This window comes from Scardinius erythrophthalmus (genome assembly GCF_964197995.2).
Source record: "Scardinius erythrophthalmus genome assembly, chromosome: 14".
Lineage (NCBI taxonomy): Eukaryota > Metazoa > Chordata > Actinopteri > Cypriniformes > Leuciscidae > Scardinius > Scardinius erythrophthalmus.
The window spans coordinates 3,860,553-3,888,341 of record NC_138234.1 but is presented as its reverse complement, the minus strand read 5'-3'; the positions used below and the strand labels follow the sequence as shown (position 1 = coordinate 3,888,341).

Here is a 27,789-nt window from a genome sequence, read left to right as displayed (position 1 = left end):
AGACCCGACGTTCCGGTCTGTGATATTCAGACTACTCTGTCATAGTCTCTGGGCTCCCTGGATTCTCAGAGTAGTCACGGGCGAATAGCACAGCGTTTTAAACTGGGTTACCACAGCATTTGCAACGCAGTACGAGAGAACGTTCTCATAAGGGAACGTACTTGGTTACTTACATAACCTCGGTTCCCTTAGAGATAAGGGAACGAGTACTGCGTTGCCTTGCTATTTCGCTCATATCAGGTGTTTTTGCTTCAGTCGATATAGACGAGTTTTCTCAGAATTTATACTCTCCTGCCGCGTCCAATTTGGCGTGCTTGAGTCTGGCAAGGCGCCAAGCGCTCCTGCTCATTCGCCATAGGTTCGTGCAGTTGCCGCAGCACAGCCTAACAGCACGCTTGCACGAGCTGTAATGCTCTCACCTGTGCAGCTGCAATGCATTTTAAAATAAAGGCTTCAATATTCTTGAGAAAAGGAGTTTTCCCACAGCGTTTGCAATGCAGTACTCGTTCCCTTATCTCTAAGGGAACTGAGGTTACGTAAGTAACCAAGTACGTTTTCCTGATTATTTTTGTCTGTTGTTTAACATTTCTATCCTAAAACAGCTGTCAAATATGAAATGTTTAGTTTAGCTTTATTTGATCTCACACTTCATGACGGTTAACTGAAGCGCTAGAACATGCGCTCAGCAGCTTCTGTGAACATAAAGCCTGTCTACTTTAATTTGATTGGTCATCTCAATATTCTGATGTTGATGAGCGGCGACATACCGCAGAGCTCAGATGAGAAGATCTTGGTGCTGTGCAATTTCCTTGCAGCACTAAAGTAGAGTTAATACTATATTAGGGAATTATTTCACAACCTTTGTTAAATACACCTCAGAAATATACTGAAGTCTGGAGCTCGGTGACTTCATAACTGGCTACAGCCGTGGTTGTGGCTGGTTAGACAAGCTAATAGGAAAGAGAGGTGGCATCGCACTTGAAAGTGCTGGAACTGAAGATAAGCTACTTAATGTGAGTTTTTGTGTGACTGTGTAGATTAGATAATTGAGTGAAGCTCTTCCCACATGCAGTGCAGTGATACGGTTTCTCTCCAGTGTGGATCCTCTCGTGTGTTTTCAGATGTCCTGACTGACTGAATCTCTTGTCACAGTGTGAACACTTGTAAGGTTTCTCTCCAGTGTGAATTTTCTGGTGCCGTTTCAAAACTACAGCTGTGATAAAAGTCTTCCCACACTCAAAGCACACATGATTTCTTACACCAGTGTGTATTTTCTGATGTTCTTTTAAACTCTGCAGATGTGAATAACTCTTTCCACACAAAGAACATGAATGTGGTTTCTCCTGTGAATGAACTGTCATGTGTTTCTTCAGGTCTGAAGCCCTCAAAAATGTTTTACCACATTGATCACATTCATGCAGTTTCTCTCCAGTGTGGATGATCATGTGTTCCTGAAGGTGTCCTTGATGTCTAAAACTCTTCCCACACTGATCACATGAGAATGGTTTCTCTCCAGTGTGGATCCTCATGTGAACCTGAAAGTGTCCTTGTTGTGTAAAACCCTTCCCACACTGATCACATGTGAATGGTTTCTCTCCAGTGTGAATCCTCATGTGAACCTGAAACTGTCCTTGTTGTGTAAAACCCTTCCCACACTGATCACATGTGAACGGTTTCTCTCCAGTGTGGATCCTCATGTGAACATTGAGCTTCTGTTTGCGTGTGAAACTCTTTCCACACTGAGTGCAAGTGAAAGATTTCTGAGATCTTCTTTGATGTTTCTCCACTTCATTGACTTCTTCATTCTCATCCATCGGGCCTGAAATTAAAGTTAAAAAAGTTCTCAGTAAATCAATAAAAAAATGTAGTGGAAAAAAATATATAAAACCCAGATGTAATAGCAGAAAGTATTGAAAGTATTTTGATCCATTATGTCCCTGGAATTTTCCATTAAAGGGGTACATTAATGTACTAGACATTATTTTTTATTTATTCATTAGAGACAAATCTATAGAGCCCCTAATAATGGGATATTATGATGGGAGGGAGAAAATATTTCAATGCTTTTGTGTTCCCACAAGAAACTTGTTGATACTTTTGTGCTCTTTGATACCAATCTTTCATTTGAAAGTCACGTGTTTAGCATCTGTAAAACTGCATTTTTCCATCTTAAAAATATATCTAAATTACGTCATATGCTCTCATTGACAAATGCGGAACAATTAGTTCATGCTTTCATGGCATCAAGGCTAGATTAATGTAATGCTCTACTGGGTGGTTGCCCTGCACGCTTAATAAACAAACTACAGCTAGTTCAAAACGCAGCAGCCCGAGTTCTTACCAGAATCAGGAAGTATGACCATATTAGCCCGGTTCTGTCAAAACTGCACTGGCTCCCTATTAAACATAGCATCAATTTTAAAATATTGCTGATTACTTACAAAGCACTGAATGGTTTAGCTCCGCAGTACTTGAGCGAGCTCTTAACACATTATAGTCCTTTAAGTCTATTGCGATCTCAAAATTCCGGCCAGTTGATAATACCTAGAATATCAAAATCGACTGCTGGCGATAGATCCTTTTCTTATTTAGCACCAAAACTTTGGAACAATCTTCCTAACATTGTCCGGGAAGCAGACACACTCTGTCAGTTCAAAGCTAGATTAAAGACATCTCTTTGACATAACATTCACATAATACATTATAGACTTCTATAATTCAATGTTAGGCTGCATAGATTAGGTCAGCTGGAACCAGGAACACTTCCCATAAATCCTGATGTACTTGTTACATCATGAGAAGAATGGCATCTACGCTAATTTTAGTGTCTTTGTTTATCGCGTTTAAAGTCTGTGTAGAGAGAATGGTGTCGTCTTGGCGACCCCTAATTTAATAAAAAATGATCATTGCGACGGAAGCGAATCAATCAAAACTAACTTTAGCTGGAAAATAACTTTATTAAAGAACCGCTATAAAGCCAAAACAATCTCTGTTACCTTAAATTATATGTTTATCTCTGTAAAGCTGCTTTGAAACAATCTACATTGTTAAAAGCACTATAAATGAAGATGACTAGACTTGACTACTCGCAAAACGTTATCAATATTTGCGAGCAAACACAAAAATTTTTGTGGGAAAGCAAACGCTTTTGCGAAGGAGATGTAAAGGTGGTCTCAGGCAGTGGTTCAGGCTTTAGGAAACATTATCAGCATGCTGGTGTAGAACTGTATATTTCTTATCCATTACCACCCATCGCTACCAACCATGGACAGTTAATATACAGGGATTAAAGTGAAAAAAAATCTTCTGACTGAAATTTTTTTTAGGCCAAGTCATATTCCTTTAACTTTTTAAATAGTCGAGACCAATAGCGTTTTAAGGGGAGATGTTTTAAACCGCTTTAATATCGCCAGTAGGCGTATTTTAAAAGCTATTTTAATCTATGAAAACCAGGCAGGGAGCATACTAATATAATTATAATTTGCCTAATATACAGTGCAATGCATAAGTGAATACACCCATGCTAAATTTGACTAAAAAGAGGAATAAAAAATCATCTTTTTGAAATTGAACTTAATGCCTTAATTTAAAAAATTAGGAAAAATCCAACCTTTTAGGACAGCAATTTTCTTTGTGAATGAATAATGTATCGTAAATAAATAAATGTTCTTCCTTAAAATACAGGGTGCATAAGTGTGTACACCCCTATGTTAAATTCCCATAGAGGCAGGCAGATTTTTATTTTTAAAGGCCAGTTACTTCATGGATCCAGGATACTATGCATCCTGATAAAGTTCCCTTGGCCTTTGGAATTAAAATAGCCCCACATCATCACATAGCCTTCACCATACCTAGAGATTGGCATGGAGTACTTTCCATAAGATCATCTCTCAATGCAAATCAAACCAGCTATTAGGCTAACTGAAATAAAACCATGCCAATCTCTAGGTATGGTGAAGGCTATGTGATGATGTGGGGCTATTTTAATTCCAAAGGCCAAGGGAACTTTATCAGGATGCATAGTATCCTAAAAATTAATAAATAAAAAATACTTAAAAATAAAAATCTGCCTGCCTCTATGGGAATTTAACATAGGGGTGTACACACTTATGCACCCTGTATTTTAAGGAAGAACATTTATTTATTTACGATACATTATTCATTCACAACGAAAATTGGTGTCCTAAAAGGTTGGATTTTTCCTAATTTTTTAAATTAAGGCATTAAGTTCAATTTCCAAAATATGATTTTTTATATTTCTCTTTTTAGTCAACTTTAGCATGGGTGTATTAACTTGCATGGGTGTATGCATTGCACTGTATATATATATATATATATATATATATATATATAGGCAAATTATAACACGATTACACAAAATTTGTTAACACACAAGTTACTTTTCTCCTTTACTTAACATAACTTGTAAGAATATGACTAATAGTAAAGACTAGTACTAATAAATAAACATTAGGCCTATGCTAAAGCTATTAAATAGCAGTCCCAAACTAGTTTTTGTTAATACAATGTTGGTATGAGCCACTACAGTCATTTAAAAATATAAAAAATAACACAATTAAAAATAGTGGCATTTTGGGTTACCACAGTTACCATGGTGAATACACAATATTAACAATAACTGTTAATGAAACATGGAAACTGGTGAATAGAATGAGAATCATACCTGCATTACTTTTATTTCGTGTAATTTACAACGTAACGGCGTTGCATGCTCGTAGTTTCTTTTGCACTTGATCAGTGAGGCGATACACCGCGCGCCGCTGCATTTGCGCGTGCTATTGAGTGTGCGCTACGAGAACAGGATAACGGCTGACAGGACAAGAAAGTCCGTTTTTCTGAGGTGAAAAACTTTATTTCAGCGTACACTTATGTCACTGCCTGCCTGGTATTTCTTATTGTGCTGGGTTTTCTGAAGTAGTCATGATTCGCCTCTCATAACATAACATGCTCTAAACACGCACGCAGAGTGGAGGAGGAGGGGCGGGGGCGCAGAGAGCAAGGATCACAGCGCAAATTTGAACTATATCGATGCGATATGGTCTAATTCCATATCGCATTTCAAAAATATATCGATATATTTTTTATATCGATATATATCGCCCAGCCCTACCTGCATTATAAGTGTGTCACTGAAATATAGTTCTACCTCAGCGCTCAGCTGTAGCCTGACATGCACTTTCCGTGAGCTGTAATTGAAAACCCGGAGTGGACCATGAGCGAAGTGATTACAGAGTGCTTAGAGTGGAGAGAGGAACGTGCTTTTGCTCCACTCCAGGCTTTGATCACATCCCCCTCAGCAGGGTGAATTCACCTCGTCTTTCCTTAATTTAAGACCTATTCAAACTAAAATTAAGATATTTATTACACTATTTGAGAAATGAACGCCTATTTACGGCCTTAAAATTATGAAAAGTGAATTTAAGAGTTTAAGGACAGACTGGAACCCGCAATGACGGAAATCCGTCATAGACTTGCTACAATTAACGGAAATCCATCGTAGCGACGGAGAACTTTAATCCCTGTAATATAGTAAAAAATATGTGGGAGCGCAATGCCAGTTTGTGCCTTTATTTTAGAGGCGCAACAATACATGTATTCACACCGAACCGTACGGTACGGATGTCATGGTTCGACGCATGCAGTCGCTCGACGAATACATTAAGTCAAAGGCAATCCAGGCTCAAATCCAGAAGGGGGCGCATGCTTTAATGCAATGCTGTTTGCTAACAGTAAAAAGTGCAGAAGAAGAAGAAATGATTGATCGATAGGTTTACATCGCTCAATCAGTGTTTCAACTGCGGAAAGATATCAATAAAACAGCTTGAGAATAATATCTCACGTAGCACTACATTTACCTCCATAATAACATTTAAAAAATATGCAATAATGCTATAATTTTAACAATCCCTGTTTTTTCACAAACTACACCAAAAATCTTTTTAAATTTGGTGTTTTAGCAAGATAATAACAATATTTTGGAATGTGCTAAACTGTATTAAGACATATCCATAATTTAGTTGCAGTAATTGTGAACCAGATATAAAATAAACAGAAAACAAATGCTCAGATAATACTTATGTTGACTTACAGATAGGGATGGGACGATTACCGTTTCATTATAAACCAAGATAAAATGTACTGACGGTTAGTAATATCGTTTAAAATTTAATTATCATTAAAATCGTGTTTGATTATCGCGATTTTAGATCCTGTTCAGCAAGCAACAGTCTGACGCAGGCGCAGCGCACAATGCTATTTTTTTTATTCAAGAAGGAATGGCGGAAGGCAGTGACCGAGCTCTGGAGATTTTTCAGCCTTTTAAAAGAACCAATTCTGAGGTGTGGTCATATTTTGGCTTTAACAAAAGTCCTGAGGGAAACTTAATCGAGGATGGTCATCCTGTCAGCAGAACATGCACAAGAAAAAGTCGCTGCAATAGGGGGAAACTTCAGATTTGCCGAGTTGCCTTGTGTGACCATCACCGACTGTTTATAGCGAACGCAAGGCAAGTTAACTTTGACCTCAATACCAAAACAACATCTGGGAAATAATTGGGCATAAAATGTTGTTTTAAGTTGAACTATTTAATATCAATCACTTGAAATAAACGTGAAGCTTCCGCGAAGAAAAGTGGCTTATCCAAAGACGAACGAACAAGTTCAAACAAGACTATTAAGAGTGACATTTAAGGGATAATAATTTATATTCATTATACACTTATTACAACAATTTTTTTACCACATAATTATGGGGACATTGAATTGATATTAATGTTTTAAATCTTACTCGGTTACCTAATGTAACCTCGGTTCTCTCTAGAAGAGGGAACGAGTATTGCGTAAATTGCTTACGCTATGAGAAAGTTCTCTTTTCTCGAGATCTGAAGCCAAAAAATGATCCTTAACCCTCTGAGGTCGACAAACGCGCCGGCGCGTTTTGCTGGATTTTCTCCACATTGTAGCACTATAAACTTAAATTTCTCCGTCATTTATGGTCATACAGAAAAAATAAATATAAAAAAAGAATCTGTGGTATTTCTACTTTTGTATGTGTCCACTTCCAATCAAATCAAAACATTGTGCTTTTGTAAAATAAAGAAAATAAACAGTGTGTGCGTTCTGCCTCTCCGTCACGGTGAACTTTTTTTTCTTGAGCACGTCTATAAACTGAAACAAAACTCAGCGAATACTTGTCACACATTTATGAGCCATACACCTTTATAAACATTTAAGTGTGTACTTTTAAATGATCGGATTCAAAACGAAAACAAATATTCTCTGTTTAAGTAATTTGTATAAAACCAACAAGATTTCCAGCTTCTCAAACGCTTCCTAATTATTTTTAATTCGGCCACGCCCACTCGCGCAAAAGATATTCACATGCAAATCTCCACATGGAACGCGATCGCCCTCATTACCTCAACAACAAAACACTTCACTTCACTTTTCGTCGAGTTTGAAAGACGTGCCTGAGCTTACATTGGATTTACATCAGAAGAAGAAGAACGATATTTGAAGACAAGAAAGATAAGGTAAGTAATTCTTACATATTAGTTTGCTATTGTTGCATAAATTTCACATTGCAGTTGAACTGTTGCTAGATATATGGTGAATATTATAATATTTAGACCCGTGTTTACTGTTACTGTGTTTGTGGATATCTGCTCAAACGTAGATAGGCTATGTATATGGTAGGCCTAACCATAATGTTTTATATTTGATTGCAATCGCGTTTTAATGTATCATATTTTTGATCGCGATCGCGTTTTAATGTATCATATTTTTGATCGCGATCGCGTTTGAATGTATCATATTTTGGAAAAGCAAAACGCTCCAAACGGCTTCATGTTTTTACTATTATCTCATTTCATATCATCATAACGAATGGAAACATTTGAAGTAAAATGATAATCAATATATTTTTCTCTAGCTTAGTTGTTACTGAAATCTTTTTGAAAATATATATAGGCTGCTATATTGTTATTATTTTATACAGCACTGCGCATAGCCTATACCTACAAGGCACAACAAACCTGGTGTTCATTATATATTGTTGGAAACATTTGTGTGAGTGTGTGTGTGTATTCTGTGAATTTTAAAAAGCAATTTTAGCAAGAAAAATCTAAAATGTATTCCCAAAATCGTGCAGGCCTTTCTCTTGATATCAGTATGTTCACTTTTTTTTTTTTTCAGGGCCCAGATGCCACTGAGTCCTGCTGACTTCAACATTCACAGTACATGTCTCTGTACATGAACATGGTAAAGTGAAAATCAAACACCTTAGAAAATGAAAGGTATGTACAATGTTTTTAGGAATGGCACAAAGGTCTCTTTCTTCAATAAGTGCTTTTTTGTTGTGTATCTTTGGATTATGTTGTGTTGTAAATAAATCCAAACAATTTTAAAAGCCATTCTTTTTTAAATCTCCTCATTCTTTGTGCAAGGTTGGTCAGAATGATGGGCCCTGATAAGCTCCTAATAGGGCCATTAGGGAGGTTCTTTGTCTTTCTCAGGTGTGGAAAGCTTTCATATTAATGAGGTGATCCGCCCCTTCGCATATTGCTTTCTAACACAAAACACGTCGTAAAATTTTTAAATCAATATATTGTCTTCTCTGAATGAGCAGTCAGGGTGATTCTCACATAGTTTTAGAGCAAATATTCTAGGCTACGTGATACAATTTTCAAAAGTCTTGTGAAGAAATAATCAGTATGGGTTTCATGACCTTATTTCAGTGAGAATTTATTTTTGTATTTTCACAAACCACGCATAAATGTCATTATCTCAAAACTACAAACTTTTACATACATGCTGCTGATATATTATTGTAGCAGAGTTTGTGCTGAATACAGTGTAATTAGACTTTAGCCATGAAAATGTCACAAGTAACAGAAATAACCACAAATGTCAGAGCATGTCAGAACACCTCCAGGACCCAGAAAACAGCTCAGACCTCAGAGGGTTAATTTTGTATTCATTGTCAACGCAGTGCGGTAGCCGGCAGACCATGGCAGACTACATTAGCGTGCTCATTGGCTGCCTCAGCGGCAACTGCTGCAGCCTATCAGTGAGCTCCGAGTGACAACAAAAACCACATGCTGGAGCTGGTGGCCAGTCGGAGAAACGGGCCAGCACATGTAACAAGCACTTCATATAACATAAAGCGGCACCGCCGGTCTATGTATCAATGTAGGCAGTGCAGCCAGCAGCGTGGGCCAGCACAGTACACAAGCACATCATAGGGGAAAATGGAACGGCCTCGCCGGTCCATGTGTAGAGATAATAAAAGAATCCCAGTGCAACTGTAAGGGACAGGCGGCCAGCGGCGCAAGCCAGCACAGGTATACAAGCGCGTTATGGGGATAAAGAGACAGAGCGGCACAGCCGGTCTGTGTATAGAATAATTCTTCCCTTGGTGCTATATACCAGAAATATTAACAGTACTCGAACGTAGTCTGCACATGAGCGACTGGGCAGAGCATACGTATCACTTATACTGATATACTGAAGTTTGGCCTGCAAGGCAGGAGTGGGCCCTGATACCCATGGGGCACTGTAGGTGTTTGGAGGCGTATGCTGCTGCGATCACGTCCACTATCCACCTGGACAGGCTCTGTTTCGAGGCGGCGAGACCTTTGGTGCGCCCTCCGAATGAAACAAAGAGCTGCTCGGAACGCCTAAAGGCGCCTGATGTAGACTCTCAGCGCCCTGACGGGGCATAAGAGGTTGTCACTGTCCTCGCTATCGGACGTTGGCAGAGCCGACAGGGAGATGACTTGCGCTCTAAAGGGGGTACCAATCGCTTTGGGTATGTAACCATGTCTCGGTTTGAGGATGACTTTGGAGTAATTCGGACCAAAGTCAAGACATGCGGGGCTAACAGATAGCGCATGTAGATCACCCACGCGTTTTACTGAAGACAGAGCTATCAGAAAAATGGTTTTGAGCGAAGATATTTCAAATCCACAGAGCAAAGCGGTTCAAAGGGAAAAGCCTTCAGGGCCTCCAGGACCAAGGACAGATCCCACATAGGAACTGAGGGGGGCCGCGGGGGATTCATCCGTCTAGCTCCTCTGAGGAAACGGATGACGAGCTCATTCCTTCCTAATGCGCGAACGCTGCAATAGCCGCCACATACACTTTGAGCGTGGAAGGGGACCTGCCCTTTTCCAACAGCTCTTGTAGGAAGGAGATCACCCGTGGGACCCCGCATGTGCGTGGATCCGAGCTCTTAGTAGCGCAACATTTAGAGAACACAGACCATTTAGCCTTCTCGTGGAAGGAGCTCTAGACTGCGTGATCGTGTTTACGACCCCTTCTGGCAGGACAGCGGGTATCCGTTGATTATCCACGCATGCAGAGACCAGCGCTCTGGATGGGGATGCCAGATCGATCCACCGGCCTGAGAGATCCTTTCTCACCGGGATCGGCCATGGGGCTGAGTGCAACAGCCTCACTAGCTCTGGGTACCAAATTTGGTTCTCCCATCGCGGGGCTATGAGGAGCACTGGAAGGTGCGTTTCCCTGATCCTCCTGATGACCTGTGGTAACAGGGAGACCAAATAGTTAAAAATCGTCCAAATAGTTAAAAATTCGCATCCTCCGACCTCTCAGGGGAGCGAGAGCCGTGTCCATGCACTTTGTGAATGTACGGGGTGCTAAAGACAGGCCAAACGGCAGGACGGTGTACTGATATACCTGACCGTCGAAGGCGAATCTCAAGAATGGCCTGTGACGGGGTATTATCTGGATCTGAAAATAAGCGTCTTTCAGATCGAGGGAGATAAACCAGTCTCTCGGGCGAATCTGCGCGAGGATCTACCTGGTTGTGATCATTTTGAACTGTCTTTTCATAAGAGCTTTGTTCAAATATCTCAGATCCAAAATCGGTCTGAGAGTTCCATCCCTTTTGGGAACGAGAAAATAACGGCTGTAAAAGCCTGACTCGCTCAGGGAAGGCGGTACCGGCTCTATAGCCCTTTTGCACAGGAGTGTCGCTATTTCTGCCCGAAGTAGATGTGCTACTTCCCCATTCACGGTGCAGGCGCTCTTGGTGCTTAGATGCGGCGCCTCGCATGCAGCGATGACTGGCCGCTTTACACACAATGTCCCGGTGGCTTTGGATGGGGAACTTAGAGTGTGGAGTGTGACGCGCGAAGGCGGCGTCGGAGGCGAAATGTCTGTTAGTGTGTGTGAACGCTTGAGGGCGGGCACAGGACTTACATTTGAAACATGACCGGTAGTGAGAGGCCGTGTAACAGAGCGGGCAGTGGGCAGGTGTGAGCACGGAGAAGTGGACACGTGACCTACTTCTAACACTCGAGCGGCTTTTGCCCGCTTTATGAGAGTGGGCTTTGTGCGAGACACGGGATTTATAGTGCTTGTGTGCAGGGGTGAACACAGAAACGTGGGCACATTTACTGCACATGCGGCGCGAGCCGTGCAACCAGACATTATACTCTTTTGAGATTTCTCTGGGGTGCCATAAAACGGTGTTTAGGTGCAGGTGAGCGGGTTGTACAACGCGCTCATTGGCTGCCACATACCATCTACAGTCGCCTTTTTAAGGGGACTGACAGAGCGAGATGCTTTGAAGACTCATATGTTTAGACGCTCATAAATACTCGAGCACCAGGAGTAGGTGTGGGCACTGTTTGTGGGCACGTTCCTACATTTAACACTCGAGCGGCATATGCCAGCTCTAGAGTGGGCACTGCATGAGTGAATGACACAGTGGGAACCGTGCTTATGTGTAGGGGTGAACGCTGGGAGGCGGGCACACACCATCGGCGCCGTAAAAACAGTGTTTTGGTGCAGGCGAGCGGGTTGTACAACGTGCTCGTGGCTGCGGAATACACATCTGCAGTCGCCTTTTTAAGGGGCTCATATAGTTAGACACTCAGCAAATACTCGAGCACCATCATGTGAGTGGGAGGGTGCGAGAGGCGGGTTCGCTTTCTGTATACGAAAAACTGTCGCTTCTCCTAAGCTCGGAGAAGCGAACAGCATACATTTTTTATTTATTTTTATGTTGCGAGAGCCGGGATCGAACACGGGTCTCTAGCGTAAGCCTAAGATTATGGCACTGAGCCACAGGGGGAAACACATTGGCTTTCGGTCAGCGCGAGCATAAGAGAGCGTCATCTTGTTTTGTATCAGCATCTGTTTGCAGGCGTGCGTGTATTATAACAGGCTCGTTTACTGCAATAGTAATATTTCCAGCCGCCTGAACTTAAGAGGGGACTGAGAAATGTGAGAGAATTGGAGGTTGGTCCGGCCTTGGCGGGACTAAAAACACTCTCTCCTCTTTTTGCCTGTGAGTGGGGCGTGCGCGCTGAACATTGCTCGTGACCGTCGCTCTGTCATCCCTTGTGAATGGCGCGATCTGTGCGGCTCAACAAAGGAAGAGAGAGGGAAGAGTAATAGGCGAAAAACAAACGCTTGTGACAGCGTTTGTTTGCAGGCGTGCATGTAAAATAACAGGCTCGTTTACTGCAATATAGATATTTCCAGTCGCCTGAATTTAGGGAGGGGACTGAGAAGGGTTCCCACTCTAAACCAAATGTCAAATTCCCTGACTTTTCCCTGACTTTCATTGACTAAAAAGATGAATTTCCATGACCTATAATGAACGGCAAAACAGGCTGCTGTTTTGCGGAGCACCGAGCTGTTTTGTTTTGTAGAAAGCCTTTCTTTAAAGTGAATTTTGTTTTGTATAAATTGTATTTTAATTTTAATACATTTTTCATCAACCAATTGCCTGTATTTAATAAATGAGAAGCAAATATATAGCAGACAATATAATCATGGAGGCGCGCCGTGGTCACTTGCATTGCACGTCAACTGGAGCACATCTCATCATAAATTAACCGAAACTCGGTGTATGCCTCACATACATGAGAAATACATCTGAAGATAGCTTGGAATGTCTTTAAACGAAACAATTCAAAACGAAAAGAAATAGGCTACTCTCTGATTATGTAATCCATGATGTGGGACCTAATATTCATTTAGCCTATGTGATATTCATGCTTTTTTTCTTACAGTAAAGCACAGTCCACAAACAACCTCCCTATAATAAGTCAAATCTCTGGAGGCATGCTCCAAGCACACTCTCATCTCATCCCTTTTCCCACATTTGTAGTAATGACACTATAACCAAACCGGAAATTGTAACGCGTGCGCACGCAAAACTTTCTCGTACGTACGCAAAAGTTTCTCGTGCGCATATGAAAGTCTGTATTATTCTTTTTTTGCAAAGGTCCCCTCAGGGGTTCCGTAGAAAGATGTGTGAAACAGCACGATAAAAAAAAAAATCGGTATAGAAAAATAACATTTTGATAAATGGAAACTAAAATTTAAAGCAACAAACTAAATTCCCTGATATTCCATGACTTGGACAAAAAAATATATAAAATTCCCTGACTTTCAATGTCTGGAATAGACTTTTTAAAATTCCATGACATTCCAGAAATTCCATGACCCGTGGGAGCCCTGGAGAATGTGTGAGAAATGGCGGTTGTTCCAGTCACGGCGGGACTAAAACACTCTCTGTTCTCCTTCGCCGGTGAGTGACACGCGCGAACGGGGTGCGAGGACAAGGTAGCTTTCTTGTAACGTAAAGAGAGCTCCAAGACCGTCCGCTTCTGCCATCCCTTGTGAGCGGCGCAGTGCACGGCTCGAAGAGAGGGAGAGAGAGCGAGGAAGCTCACTCCGAGCCCGTCCGCTTCTGCATCCCTTGTGAGCGGGGCAGTTACGCGGCTCGAACAGAGGGAGAGAGAGCGAGGAAGCTCACTCCGAGCCCGTCCGCTTCTGCATCCCTTGTGAGCGGGGCAGTTGCGCGGCTCGAACAGAGGGAGCGAGAGCAGGGAAGCTCGTGCGAGGCATTTGAAACAACGCCTCGTAGAAATTTACTCTTTTAGAAGAGAAGAGAAAGTGTGTGTCGCAGCGACGAATACACACAGCAGTGAAAGGATATGTCACCGGATAGCGTAGCTGGCACGGATGGCTGAAGGCGGCGAAGGTGGGCGGCTTCCTCAGGCGCTTTCCTAAGCTGGCTGGTCACTTGATTCAATGGCGGCGGCTCTCAAGATCCAGTGATGCGAAGAGCTTCGCTGAAGACAAGGAAATCAGATTCTCAGCCCGTGAGCCTTCCTTATATACACGCTGGCCACACCCATCCTGATGGTTAGAGGGGTGTGGAGTAGAGCCCGACCGATATATCGGCGGGCCGATATTATCGGCCGATATTCGGCATCTTCCTAACTATCGGTATCGGCATTTATAACGGCAGATAAATTAAAATTTAAAAAAATGCAGCGTGCAGTGATTTATGTAAGGATGGCGCTGCCAATAAAGCACCTAAAAGCTGTTACAAAGAACTGGCAAAAGTGGCAAAAAAATAACAGCGCGTCCGGTGTAGACACAGTGTTAAAGCACAGTGTTAAAGCTCATTCTGCTACGTTACAACATCAAGCAATATTCCAATAATTTATGTAATTATAACACTTTATATAGGGCCATTTTGCATTAAAAGTAGCCAGATGGAGACGCGACACGTTCAGAATTAATACACTTTTAGTAAACTACAGAACAGCGCGAGCGGGAAGTGGCGCAGCTCTCGCGGGCAGAGAACGCGTCCGAGAAACAAAATATAAATAAAGAAAAACGAAATTTAAATAAAGAAATTAAACGAAGTTTAAATAAAGAAATTAAACGAAATTTAAATAAAGAAATTAAACGAAATTTAAATAAAGAAAAACGGAATTTAAATAAAGAAAAACGGAATTTAAATAAAGAAATTAAACGAAATTTAAATAAAGAAAAACAAAATTTAAATAAAGAAAAACGAAATTTAAATAAAGAAAAAGAAATTTAAATAAAGGAAAAAACGAAATTTAAATAAAGAAAAACGAAATTAAGTTAAATTCAAAAACGAGATTAATTTAGATTGATAATAACGGGTAAAAAGGCTAATACATATTGTTTCTATTATTCTATTTTCCACAATGTCAAAGCAACACAGCTTAATCCAAAACACAAACTCAGACATGCACTTCCTCCATACAAACTCCGCTGTTCTGCGCTCTTGCCAGAGAAGACTCTGGAACACTTGCGCGTCGCATGCATGCGTTTTCCACGTGGCTCGAGCCGCGCCGACGCGTGTCTCACGCAGGCAGTGTGCAAACTCCAACCTGTTAACATGGGAGCCGAAATAAAAACGGCCATGCCACGCAGCCAGTGTGTCGCCGGCCTTATTCAAGCGCGAATGAGAACTGTTTCGCGGGGGATCCCAGATGTAAAAAAATAAATAAATAAAAAATATTCGAATGTCAAATTTTCAAATCGAATACCAACCCACCGAATGAATATTCGAATATTTGGGTCCAGCCCTAGTTTCACGTTTAGTACATTTTGCTTACTACTTATTTAAAATAGTATAAAACTACTGTACATATGTAATTATAAACGTTTTCATTATGATATTATTAATTTAACTTTACTAAAAAGATCTGAGCTCTTCCTCCACTGGTAGATATTAGAGAAATTAAGATTAAAAATAGAAGAGTATTTAGAATATAATATAATATAAAATGCAATGCAAACTAGTTTGGTTACAGCTCAAATTCTCATTCTATCATTCACCCTGCCTCCATTACATATCTTTGTCACACAAGTTTTTAATCACCACATTTGAGTTATCATTGCAAAACGTTTATATACTGTATTTATTCTGTTTATACTGTGTATTCTATATTTAGTACCCATCAAAAGTTTGTACACACCAATTGTAAAGTGTGTCCTAACTTACTGTACTATAATACACATAAATAATATTGCTACTGTATTATAATATACACATAAATAATATCGGCCGATATATCGGTATCTGGCTTTTTTTTATCGGTATCGGCGCCCAAAAATCCAAAAATCCTAGAGGTCGGGCTCTAGTGTGGAGGGCGCGATGTCACACGGAGCTCACTGATAGGCTGCTGCAGTTGCCGCTGAGGCAGCCAATGAGCACGCTAATGTAGCCTGCCATGGTCTGCCGGCTGCCGCCCTGTGTTGACAATGAATACAAAATTAAGGATAATTTTTTGGCTTCAGATCTCGAGAAAAGAGAACTTTCCCGTAGCGTAAGTAACTTACGCAATATGAGAGAACCTCTCGTAAGAGAACTTACCTGCAGAGAACCACTTGCTGATAAGTTGGATAAACTACAAGCTGGAAGAAAATCAAAGCTAAATAAGGCTTATGATTTAAGAAAAATGTTGCAAGGTTTAATGGAAACTGTTAAACATTCAGATGTGCAAAATGCTTTTGAAGGTTACATTGCATTGTGTGATGAAATAAGATGCATGCATGGGTCTATACTGAGTTTGTTACCACAGGAGGAAAAAGAAAAAATTTGGTTTAAAGCAAAAATGATGTTTAATGATGAGTTTATTGTCAACATGCAAAGATGGGTTGGAAAACTTGTTTCTGAAAATGATGGTAATGAAAATGGTAATTCTGATGAAGGTGAACATGATGGTATAAATCCAGATGACAGTGTTTCCAAACCGGGTAAAACCAAAAGCAACATCAGTAATAAATCAAGTACCACGTCCTCTGCCCAAATTAAAGCAGCAGCTGAAATAGGTGCAGTAATGGCACGCATGGCAGCTTTGAAGGAGCTACATGCATTAGAGGAAGAGGAGCTTAAAATAAAGAGGAAAAAAGAGCAAATGAAGCTGGAAATAGAGTAAGCTGCATCTACTGCTAAGTTGGCAGTTTTGCAAGCAACTGAAGGACAACATTCCTCTCAAGCATTGTCAAATGGAATGAACTCTTATTTTGAAAGGGAACAAAGAAAACTGGAACAGTTCAACACTCTTAACCCCATGGCAAACCAAACCAGGATGGTTTGGGAAATGCATATTTCATCAACATTGGAGGCCAAGAAAGAATCCGATAAGGAAAGAGCACAAGTGTTGCAACTTGGCTCAAACATTACTTTGGAAAATCAAGCAACTATGCATGGGCAAATATCATCAGGAGATGTTGTGGCTATTATGCAGAAGCAGAATGAAATTACAGCAGCACTTACTCATCAGCAGTGCTTGCTGTCTTTACCTACAAGAGATATTCCCATATTTGAAGGAGATCCATTTCAATATAAGGCTTTCATTAAGGCATTTGAACAAGGAGTGGAGAGTAAAGCTAGTGGAGCGGACTGTTTATACTACTTGGAACAGTTCACTAGAGGGCAGCCAAAGGAACTGGTTCGTAGCTGCCAACACATGTCTCCTGAACGTGGCTATATTGTTGCAAAGGGTCTTCTGAAAGAGAATTTTGGGAATGAGTATAAGATTGCTACTGCATATATAGAAAAGGCTTTATATTGGTCAACCATCAAGTCTGAGGATGTCAGAGCCCTCCAAGCTTATGCATTATTCCTGCGCGGATGTTGTAATGTGATGGAAGAACTTCACTTTATGCAAGAGTTAGATATACCAACTAATATGAAAGTTGTTATTTCCAGGTTGCCTTTCAAACTAAGAGAACGGTGGAGAGCCAAAGCTCATGACATTTGGGAAGCCTCTGATGACAGAGCTCATTTCCCAGACATGGTTGCATTTCTTGAGAGACATGTGAGAATTCTGTCAGACCCAATTTTTGGAGACATTGAAGGTGCAAGCCTACCACAAAGGGCTGTTGGCTTAAACACTTCAAACAACTTTAAGCTACAGTCAAAGAGCAGAATGAAAGGAAGCAGTTTTGCCACTATGGTGACTGAAGTGGATCCTGATGCAAACAAACCCACAGCCAATTGCCTTAAGAAACAGAGCTTGTCTTGTCATTGCTGTGCACGTGCTCATCCTTTAGAGAAATGTCAACAATTTAAAGGTAAGAAGCACAGAGACAAGATCATTTTTCTAAAGGAGAAAGGAATTTGTTTTGGATGCTTGTGTATGGGACATATAAGTAGGGAGTGTGGTAATCGTATGACTTGTGAAGTTTGTGATAAACAGCATCCCACTGTACTCCATATCAGGAAAACTAATGTGGAGTCAGAACAAACTTCTGAGTTACCTGGAGTTAGACCATCAACAGTATCACAGACATGTGGACATACAGGGGCCGGAAAGGACAGTTGTGTTCTTTCTATTGTTCCGGTACAGGTCAAGTCCAAGAAAGGGACTAACATCATACAGACGTATGCATTTTTGGATCCTGGAAGTTCAGCTACATTCTGTTCAGAGGAGCTGATGGAAAGGTTAAACGTTAAAGGAAAAAGGACTAATTTTCTCTTGAAAACGATGGGATATGAAAAGGTTGTTCGAGCATTACTCCTTATATGGTTTGGAGGTGTCTGGTTTGGAGGAAAACAAATTTTATCTTCTCCCTGAAGTCCACACACAGAAAAAGATGCCAGTCACTACAGACAACATTGCTACAACTACAGATGTTAAAGGGTGGCCACATTTGTCAAAAGTTCACATTCCTAGCTTAAGGGCCAATGTTGACATGTTGATAGGAACCAACGCTCCCAAGTTATTGGAACCATGGGAAGTTGTCAACAGCTGTGGAGGTGGACCCTATGCTATAAGGACAGTGTTGGGGTGGGTCATCAACGGTCCTTTAAATGGAAGTGGCAATGCTGTTGAAGTGGAGCGTCCTTCTGTTGTGGTGAATAGGATTTCTGTATCAAACTTGGAGCTTATGCTGAATCAGTATAGTCATAACTTCAGTGAGAAGAACACAGAGGACAAAGAGATGTCTAGAGAGGACTGCAGATTTATGGGAATCATGGAATCTTCTGCAACATTATATGATGAGGGGTACTGGCTGAAGCTGCCTCTTAGGAAACCAGAGATCTTTTTACCAAATAACTTTGCAGTGGCTAAACAAAGAATACTTGGGTTAAAACGGAAGTTTGTGAATAATCCAACTTTGCACAAAGAATATTCCAGCTATCTTAACAAGGTTATTGACAAAGGCTATGCCGAGCAGGTACCTCTGGAGCAGTTGCGGTGTGGAGGTGGTAAGGTGTGGTACATTCCACAACACAGTGTCTACCATCCCAGAAAAGGCTCTTTTTACAAGTGATGTTTGATTGTGGAGCTACCTATAAGGGAACGTCATTAAACAGCTAGTTATTGCAAGGACCAAACCTCACCAGCTCACTCTTAGGAGTTCTCACTCGATTCAGGCAGGAACCTGTAGCAGTAATGGGGGACATACAGGCTATGTTTCATCAAGTGAAGGTGGTAGAACAAGATAGAAATCTTCTTTGTTTCCTCTGGTGGCCAAAAGGGGACTTGAGCAAGGAACTTCAGGACTATAGGATGACTGTACATTTGTTTGGGGCAGTTTCATCACCTAGTTGTGCTAGTTATGCACTAAGGAGAACTGCTACTGACAATCAATCGGACTTTTCTGCTAAGACCGTTCAAGCTGTTCACCAAAACTTCTATGTAGATGACTGTTTGATGAGCATGAGCTCGGAAACGGAGGCCATTCAGATAGTTAAAGAACTCAATGCTCTTTGTGAAAGAGGTGGATTTGTACTGGAGAAATGGATCAGCAATAGCCGGGCAGTTTTGCACACAATTGCAGAAGAACAGCTGGCTAAGGAGTTAAAGGAGTTGAATCTTGATAGAGATAATCTTCCAATGGAAAGAGCTTTAGGTCTACTTTGGTGTGTCGAGTCAGACTCCTTTAAGATCAAAGTCGAAGTGAAACAGCAACCGCTATCCAGACGTGGCATGTTGTCCATCACAAGCTCGGTGTATGATCCTTTGGGTATTTTGGCACGAGTCACTTTGTCTGCAAAGATGATGCAACAGGAGCTCTGCAGGAGAAAGTGTGGATGGGATGATGTCATGCCATCAGATATCTTGACTCAATGGAAGCGGTGGTTGGAAGATATTAAGTTGCTGATTTCATTTAGATTGGACAGATGTATAAGGCCGAAGGATTTTGGAGCACCCATACACAGGCAGTTACATCACTTCGCTGATGCCAGTAAGGATGGCTACGGAACTGTGTCCTACATCAGGCTGCAGAATTGCAGAAACAAAGTTCATGTAGCTTTCCTGTTGGGTAAAGCCAGAGTCGTACCACTGAAGTCTATAACTATTCCACGATTGGAACTAACAGCTGCAGTTGTAGCTGCCAGAGTGGATGTGATGCTGAAGTCAGAGCTTCAATTTAAGTTGGAGGAATCTGTGTTTTGGACGGACAGTACTTCAGTACTTAAGTATATTAATAACAAAGACAAACGATTTCAAACCTTTGTGGCAAACAGGATTACCGCCATAAGAGAGGTTTCTAACCCTTTCCAATGGAGGCACATCAGCTCCAAAGACAACCCTGCTGATATTGCATCCAGAGGAATGAAAGTTCCGGACTTCCTAAAGAATAGCGGTTGGCTGGAGGGTCCAAGGTGTCTTTTGAAGTTGGAGAAAGATTGGCCAGCAAGGTATGACGGTGATATCAGAGTGGACACTGATGATCCAGAGGTCAAAAGAGAAACCTTGGTGAACAGTGTGGTTGACGATACACTTAAAGCTACAGATCGTCTTGCGAGTTATTTTTCAGACTGGAAGAGGCTTAAAGTTGCAGTGGCTTGGTTTCTCAGGCTGAAGACAATGCTGTTGGAGCTCAGCCGTGGAAGAAAGGGTTTGGAGGCCACTGGAAATGTACAGGCTGATCAAAGGGAAAGAGTAAAGGTTACAATTACATCGAAGCATGATATCTTGACACCAGAGGATCTGGAGAAAGCGGAGTTGGCTATTGTTCGCTATTGTCAACAGCAAAGGTTTCAGGATGAAATCACTTCCCTGTTATCTGAGAAGGAAAGAGCACAAGTAAGCAGAGGGATAGTAAGCAGACAAAGTGCCATCTATAAGCTGGATCCGATATTGCAAGATGGACTCCTAAGAGTTGGAGGGAGATTGAGCAAAGGAGCAATGCCATTGGAAACAAAACATCCCCTCATTTTTGCGAAGGAGCAGCATATTTCCAAGCTGATTTTCAAAGATATTCACCAACTATTGGGTCACAGTGGTCGAAATCATTCATTATCTGCACTAAGAAGGAAGTACTGGATAACCAAAGCCAACTCTGCCGTGAGGAAGGTTATTGCTGAATGTAGTTTTTGCAGACGTTACAATGGGAGACTTATGAAGCAAAAGATGGCTGATCTTCCAAAAATGAGAATCGTCCCAGATTTACCTCCATTTACCAACGTTGGAGTAGACTATTTTGGACCTGTGGAAATAAAGAAAGGAAAAACAACTTAAAAACGATATAGAGTAATATTTACCTGCATGGCTTGCAGAGCAATTCATTTGGAGGTGGCCTGTCACTTGAGACTGATGCCTGCATAAATGTATTACGACGGTTTATCAGCAGAAGGGGTCAAGTCACGCATATTACATCAGACAATGGGACAAACTTCGTTGGAGCCGAGAGAGAGTTGAGAGAGGCTCTGGCTGCATTAAATCATGAGAAAATCCAAGGAGCTCTCATTCAAGCTGGGGTTGAATGGAGTTTTAATCCACCGGCGGGATCTCATCATGGTGGAGGTTTGGGAGCGCATGATAAGAATGGTACGCCGCATTCTCAGATCAGTTTTGCACCAGCAGACCTTGGATGATGATGGACTCCACACTATTATGTGTGAAGTGGAAGCCATTCTCAACGATTGTCTTATTACACAGCTATCTGACGATCTAAACGATCTGGAACCTCTCACACCAAACCATCTCCTGCTATTAAAGGGAAAACCAGCTTTGCCACCTGGACATTTTGAACCCTCAGACATGTATTTGAAACGGAGATGGAAACAGGTTCAATATCTTGCAGATTTGTTTTGGAGAAGATGGATCCGAGAGTATCTGCCGTTGTTGCAAGAAAGACAGAAGTGGAGCCAAAGGAAGAGGAGTCTAGTTGCTGAAGATGTGGTAGTTATCATGGATTCAACAGCTTCACGTGGATCTTGGCCGCTTGGCAAAGTGCTGGAAGTGTATCCTGACAAAAGGGGCCTAGTACGTTCTGTCCAGCTAAAAACCAAAACCAATATTATTGAGAGACCTATAGCTAAACTGTGCTTAATAAAAGAGGGGTAGTCTGATTTATGGTGATGTTCATATGCATGGATATTGATGTTTGTTTACATGGCTTTTTATTGTTTATTTGTTTGAATTGTAATGTCTCTGTCATTTACAATTAAGGCGCCGGTGTGTAAGAGCCAATTAGCGCACTTAGTATAAATAGGAATCAATCTTTGGTTCCTTAGATGTTACCCAGAAGCACAAACAGTTTTTGACCACATCCACCTACACACACACACCATACTATACCAGTACAAAGTCACACACGTGTAATGATGTTTGTCTGGAAAACAATGGCGATGGATGAAAATAAACTGAACCCATGGTTTTAACTGCAAATACGACTTGGACTTTCATTCATCAAATAAGGTAAAAGTGCGTCAAATACTCAACCCCCGGGATAACAGCTCAGGGGCTTAAAGCTTGGGCTTGGCCTCTACGCGAATGTTACAGTATGAATTACTGACAGTGAAAAACATTAACTATGGTAATTAGTAGTGATTAGGGCTGTCAACTTTAGACGTTTAGTCGACTAATCGGTCGATGCCGTCTTGGTCGACTGACATTCTCATTGGTCGACCAGTTGCATTTATTTTTTTTTTTTCACCAATAAAGAATTTTTCATTGATTTACTCCTTGATATTTATTTCTTTATAAGCAGTTATATATTACTGTATTCTAAATATAATTAGCCTATGTTTTATCCCCAACTTTAAATGCTTTAATTTAGACTATTTTGTATCAGCGCCACAGTTTAGCGCACCATAGAACACTCGGGAACCGCACCTGTGGCTGCTGCACTGCTGCTTCGCGCTCAGTAAGGAATATAGTAATCTCTATGTGTCTGTCTGTCCGTTTGCATTTTGATTATTTCGAGAACCGTTCATCCAATCGACTTCACAAGGGAGTGCAGTGTCGCAGTTGGTGCAATATAAACAAACACGCGAGACGCGACAAGTTCGGAAAACTAACAGAAACAAACAAAGTTCAGTAAACTACAGAACAGCGCGAGCGGGAAGCGGTGCACCTCACGCGAGCAGGGCTTAGGAAATATTCTCCGAGAACGGACACTGCACTAGTGATATAAAACGCACACAGTCTGTTAACTTAAGCAATACTTTTAAGGTAGTCTAATATTTTTCTGACTAACAAATTACTGACACAGTAAAGGGTAGATTTAAATAAAGAAAAACTAAATTTAAATAAAGAAAAAACTAAATTTAAATAAAGAAAAAACTAAATTTAAATACAGAAAAAACGAAATTTAAATAAAGAAAAATTAAATTTAAATAAAGAAAAAACGAAATTTAAATACAGAAAAAAACTAAATTTAAATAAAGAAAATTTAAATTTAAATAAAGAAAAAATAAATTTAAATAAAGAAAAAACGAAATTTAAATACAGAAAAAAAACGAAATTTAAATAAAGAAAAATTAAATTTAAATAAAGAAAAAACGAAATTTAAATAAAGAAAAACGAAATTTAAATAAAGGAAAACGAAATGTAAATAGGCCTAAAGAAAATCTAAATTTAAATAAAGAAAAAACGAAATTTAAATAAAGAAAAACGAAATTTAAATAAAGGAAAACGAAATGTAAATAGGCCTAAAGAAAATCTAAATTTAAATAAAGAAAACACTCCCGTTGCTGGAACACTCAGGCGTCGGTTCTATTTTTAGCATGCAGGCGTTTTCCGCATGGCTCGAGCTGCGCCTGAGACGAGTGTCTCACGCAGGCAGTGTGCAAACTCCAACCTGATAACATGGGAGCCGAAATAAAAACAGACACGCCACGCAGCTGAGACTCTCACGCCAGCAGCCAGTGTGTCGCAGGCCTTATTCAAGCGCGAATGAGAACCGTTTCGCGGGGGATCCCAGGTGTCAATAAAAAAACTAAATGTCAAAACATCGCGTCTTTTTTTTTTTTTTAGTCGACTAATCGTTGCGCAGAACAGGACTTTGGTCGACTAAGCATTTCTTTGGTTGACTACAGCCCTAGTAGTGATGTGATGTCTTCTATATGCGTTATATTTTTGTATATTGTATAATAAAGTACACAACCAAGCAATGAAAAAAGCTTGTAATTAAGAACGTAACATTGACTTGCCTGTCGAGAAGAAAGCAGGCAACTTCAGCGTCTCTTTTGAAAGCTTTCTGCTGCATTAGCTCATTATAATGCATTAGCATTATATCCCGACATTAGGGCTGGATATATATATTAGCATATCGATATAGTTCAAATTTACGCTGTGATCCTTGCTCCAAGCAAGCTGCGTTCTGACCCGGAGCTCTCTGCACTGCTGGCCGCGCCCCCGCCACCGCCCCTCCTTTTCCACTCTGCGTGCGTGTTTAGAGCAGGTTATGTTATGAGAGGCAAATCACGACTACTTCAGAAAACCCAACACAATGGGAACTACCAGGCAGTGACATAAGTGTAGGCTGAAATAAAGTTGTTCACCTCAGAAAAACGGACTTTCTTGTCCTGTCAGCCGTTATACTCGTAGCGCACACTCAATTGCACGCGCAAATGTGACGGCGCGCGCTGTTTATCGCCTCACAAAATATTGTTAAAGTGAAAAAGAAAATACGAGCATGCAATGCCGTTACGTTGTAAATTACACGAAATAAAAGTAATGCAGGTATGGTTTTCATTCAATTCACCAGGAGCAGTTTCCATGTTTCAAACTTTCTTGTTAGTATTGTGTATTCACCATGGTAACTGTCGTTTCCGTATTAACCCCAAAATGCAATTTTTTATATTTTTAAATGACTGTAGTGGCTCATACCAACATTGTATTAACAAAAACTAGTTTGGGACTGCTATTTAATAGCTTTAGCATAGGCCTAATGTTTATTTATTAGTACATAGTCATTACTATTAGTCATATTCTTACAATTTGACAATTTGTTAAGTAAAGGGGGACAGTACTTGTGTGTGTGTGTTAACAAATTTTGTGTAAACGTGTTATAATTTGCCTATATATATATAAAAATATTGGGATATATATCATACATTTATATTCAGCCTAAATATATCGGGATATGACTTTTGGTCCCTACCCGACATTAACCCTTGTTTTTGTAATCTCCGCTCACGTTTCGTTTTATGGTCTATTTTGGACTTTTTTCGACGATGAGGACTCCTTATCCTGTGACTCGGCATATGTATGAATGAACGGTGTGTAAATAACCGTGCAGTGCAGCCTTTTAAACTTGCCGGGGCTGCTCCTCCGCTAATGCTGGTTTCAGTCACGTGACGCTGGTTCTGAACGAAACGCGTTGTGGAAACGCATTGGCCTAGTACTTTTTGTCCCTCTCTGCTATTATAGTTTTTCAAGATGGCGGAACTACATGGAAGCCTCCGTGGACCTACCCATCCCATGTATATAAAGATAAATAAATATATAATATATAGAAGATATAAATCTAATAAATTCTTTGTTTACAAGGATAAGTCAAATAATTAGCAGAGGTATTTGTACACCATTGAGGACATATTTATGAATAAAACTATTCATTTTAGATAATAAAATACCTAAAAAGTTACACATTGTCCCTTTCAGTATTAAGAATAAAAAAAGATTAAAACATAAAAATATATTTACAGATTTGCAAGAAACTAATGGCGCACCAATACAGTTAACTCAACTTGTTTTTGTTTATTGTGTTGCATATAAAACATAGCCTAGTTCATAATAGATTATATTGAAATAAAAACCATTTAAAAACCATAACTTACCTATATCTTGCAGATGTCACAATAGCTGATCGTGTCGTTTGCTCAAATCTGTAAGCTTAATCAATGTGTGAATTTACAGATCTGAAGACATCAGCATAATGAATGAGGAGAAAACAGGATTTATTGACATGAAATAAAGAGGCTTTTCAGCTGCTCTGATAATAGTGATGACCCATAGAATATCAATACTCATTCAACAAGAATGTAGAGAATACAAGAATGATACAGTAAAATATAACAACAGTAATATAAATGTAAATATAAAGACAGCCGCTGATGACATTATCAACCCTTGTAATTTGTCCATATGAATCTGATTCCCTAATAACTTCTTAACAACAAAGTAGTTCGCTATAACATCTTACCGTGTTGTTGTATGGGAAAAGAAAAAGACACACGATGAAAACCTTTCTGAAAAGACCACGTAAAATGTTGAGTAACCGTGTAAACTGTACAGTAGCGTGCGAACTATTTACCTCAAAAGACTCACGCGACGGTGAAAGTGGTGACGTCATCACCGCGAGACGATCAAAAATTAATTTTTAAGCATAACTTTTCTCCACACAATAGGCTACGTGCACGTAGCCTATTCTGTAATTTGGAACAACAAATATATTACATTTAAAAACAAATCTTTATTTTAAAGAGACTGGTACAATAACGGTATAATTTTGGTCAGACAGTTATTATACTTTTATCAGGCATGTTTTTAAAAGTCTCTTCTGCTTAAAAAGGCTGCATAAAAAAATAAATAAAAAAAAAACAGTAATGTTGTGAAATGTTATTACAATTAACAACAACAAAAAAATATGTATATGTCAATATATAGTAAAGTTTAATTTGTTCCTGACCAAAGCTGAATTTTGGCAGCATTACTCCAATCTTCAGTGTCAAATGATCCTTCAGAAATCATTCTTTCTAATATGACGATTTGATGCTCAAAAAAAATTCAAAAGAATACATTTATTTCAGGATTCTTTGATTAATAGAAAGTTACAAAGAACAGAAATTTAAATCTTTTGTAATAATCAATACCATTCAAAAGTTTGGGATCAGTAAGAAATTGTATTTATTTTTTGGCTGGGGAAAGAAACAAAATAAATCAATTGGAAATCAATGAATCCGTAAAATGGGAGCATCAACATGTGAATAACTACTCAAACCCAAAATTGTATCAATTTATTTAGAGATTTCTGTAACTTATCCAACCATACACAAAACAGATCAGACATCCAAGAAATGCATGCTTACTCAAAATGACATTACACTAAACATGATGCAAGTAGTTTTACATTTTGTTTACCCAGAAAACTAACATATCTAGCATGAAGTTTTGTTCTAGCATTAGCCTTACCTAAAGTTTTCATAGCCATACTTGCACCACTTAAATCATTGTCAAGGACACAGCCAAGATAATTAACACTATTTCTGTTTGATATTACACAATCCCCTACCTTGACAGACAGGTTAGGAACCTTGTTCAGTTTACTTTTAGACTCACATAACATGATCCCGTTTTTTACCTAAATGCAATAAGAGTTTATTTTCAGAGAGCCAGTCTCCTACTTTATATAACTCCTCATATCACTTGTATTTTACTGACATCCTCGTCTGAAACCAGTAAAGCAGAGAACAAATTACAGTCACAAACTGCTTGCATATCATTTATGTATAGGAGGAATAAAAAGGGGCGTAATACACTTCCGTCCTTCGGATGAGACGTAAAACCGAGGTCCTGACTCTCTGTGGTCATTAAAAATCCCAGGATGTCTTTTGAAAGAGTAGCCCAAGAATTTGCCCATTGGCCTCTATCCATTATGGCCACCTAATCATCCTCATATAGTGACTGGCTTCATCACTGTCTCCTCGCCACCAATAAACCGGTGTGTGGTGGCCGTTCTGGCGCAATATGGCTGCTGTCGCATCATC

At 40.0% G+C, this 27,789-nt stretch overlaps 1 long non-coding RNA gene across 1 annotated transcript; it reads right to left on the bottom strand.

Annotated features, from left to right (window-relative positions):
• Positions 1 to 570: 570 nt before the first annotated feature.
• LOC308702390 lies at positions 571 to 26,376 on the bottom strand. Its single transcript, XR_014031592.1, has 3 exons — positions 26,226 to 26,376; positions 25,861 to 25,941; positions 571 to 1,819 (listed from the first exon to the last, which is right to left on the bottom strand). It is a non-coding gene; the product is annotated as an uncharacterized lncRNA (long non-coding RNA).
• Between the last annotated feature and the right edge of the window lie 1,413 nt (positions 26,377 to 27,789).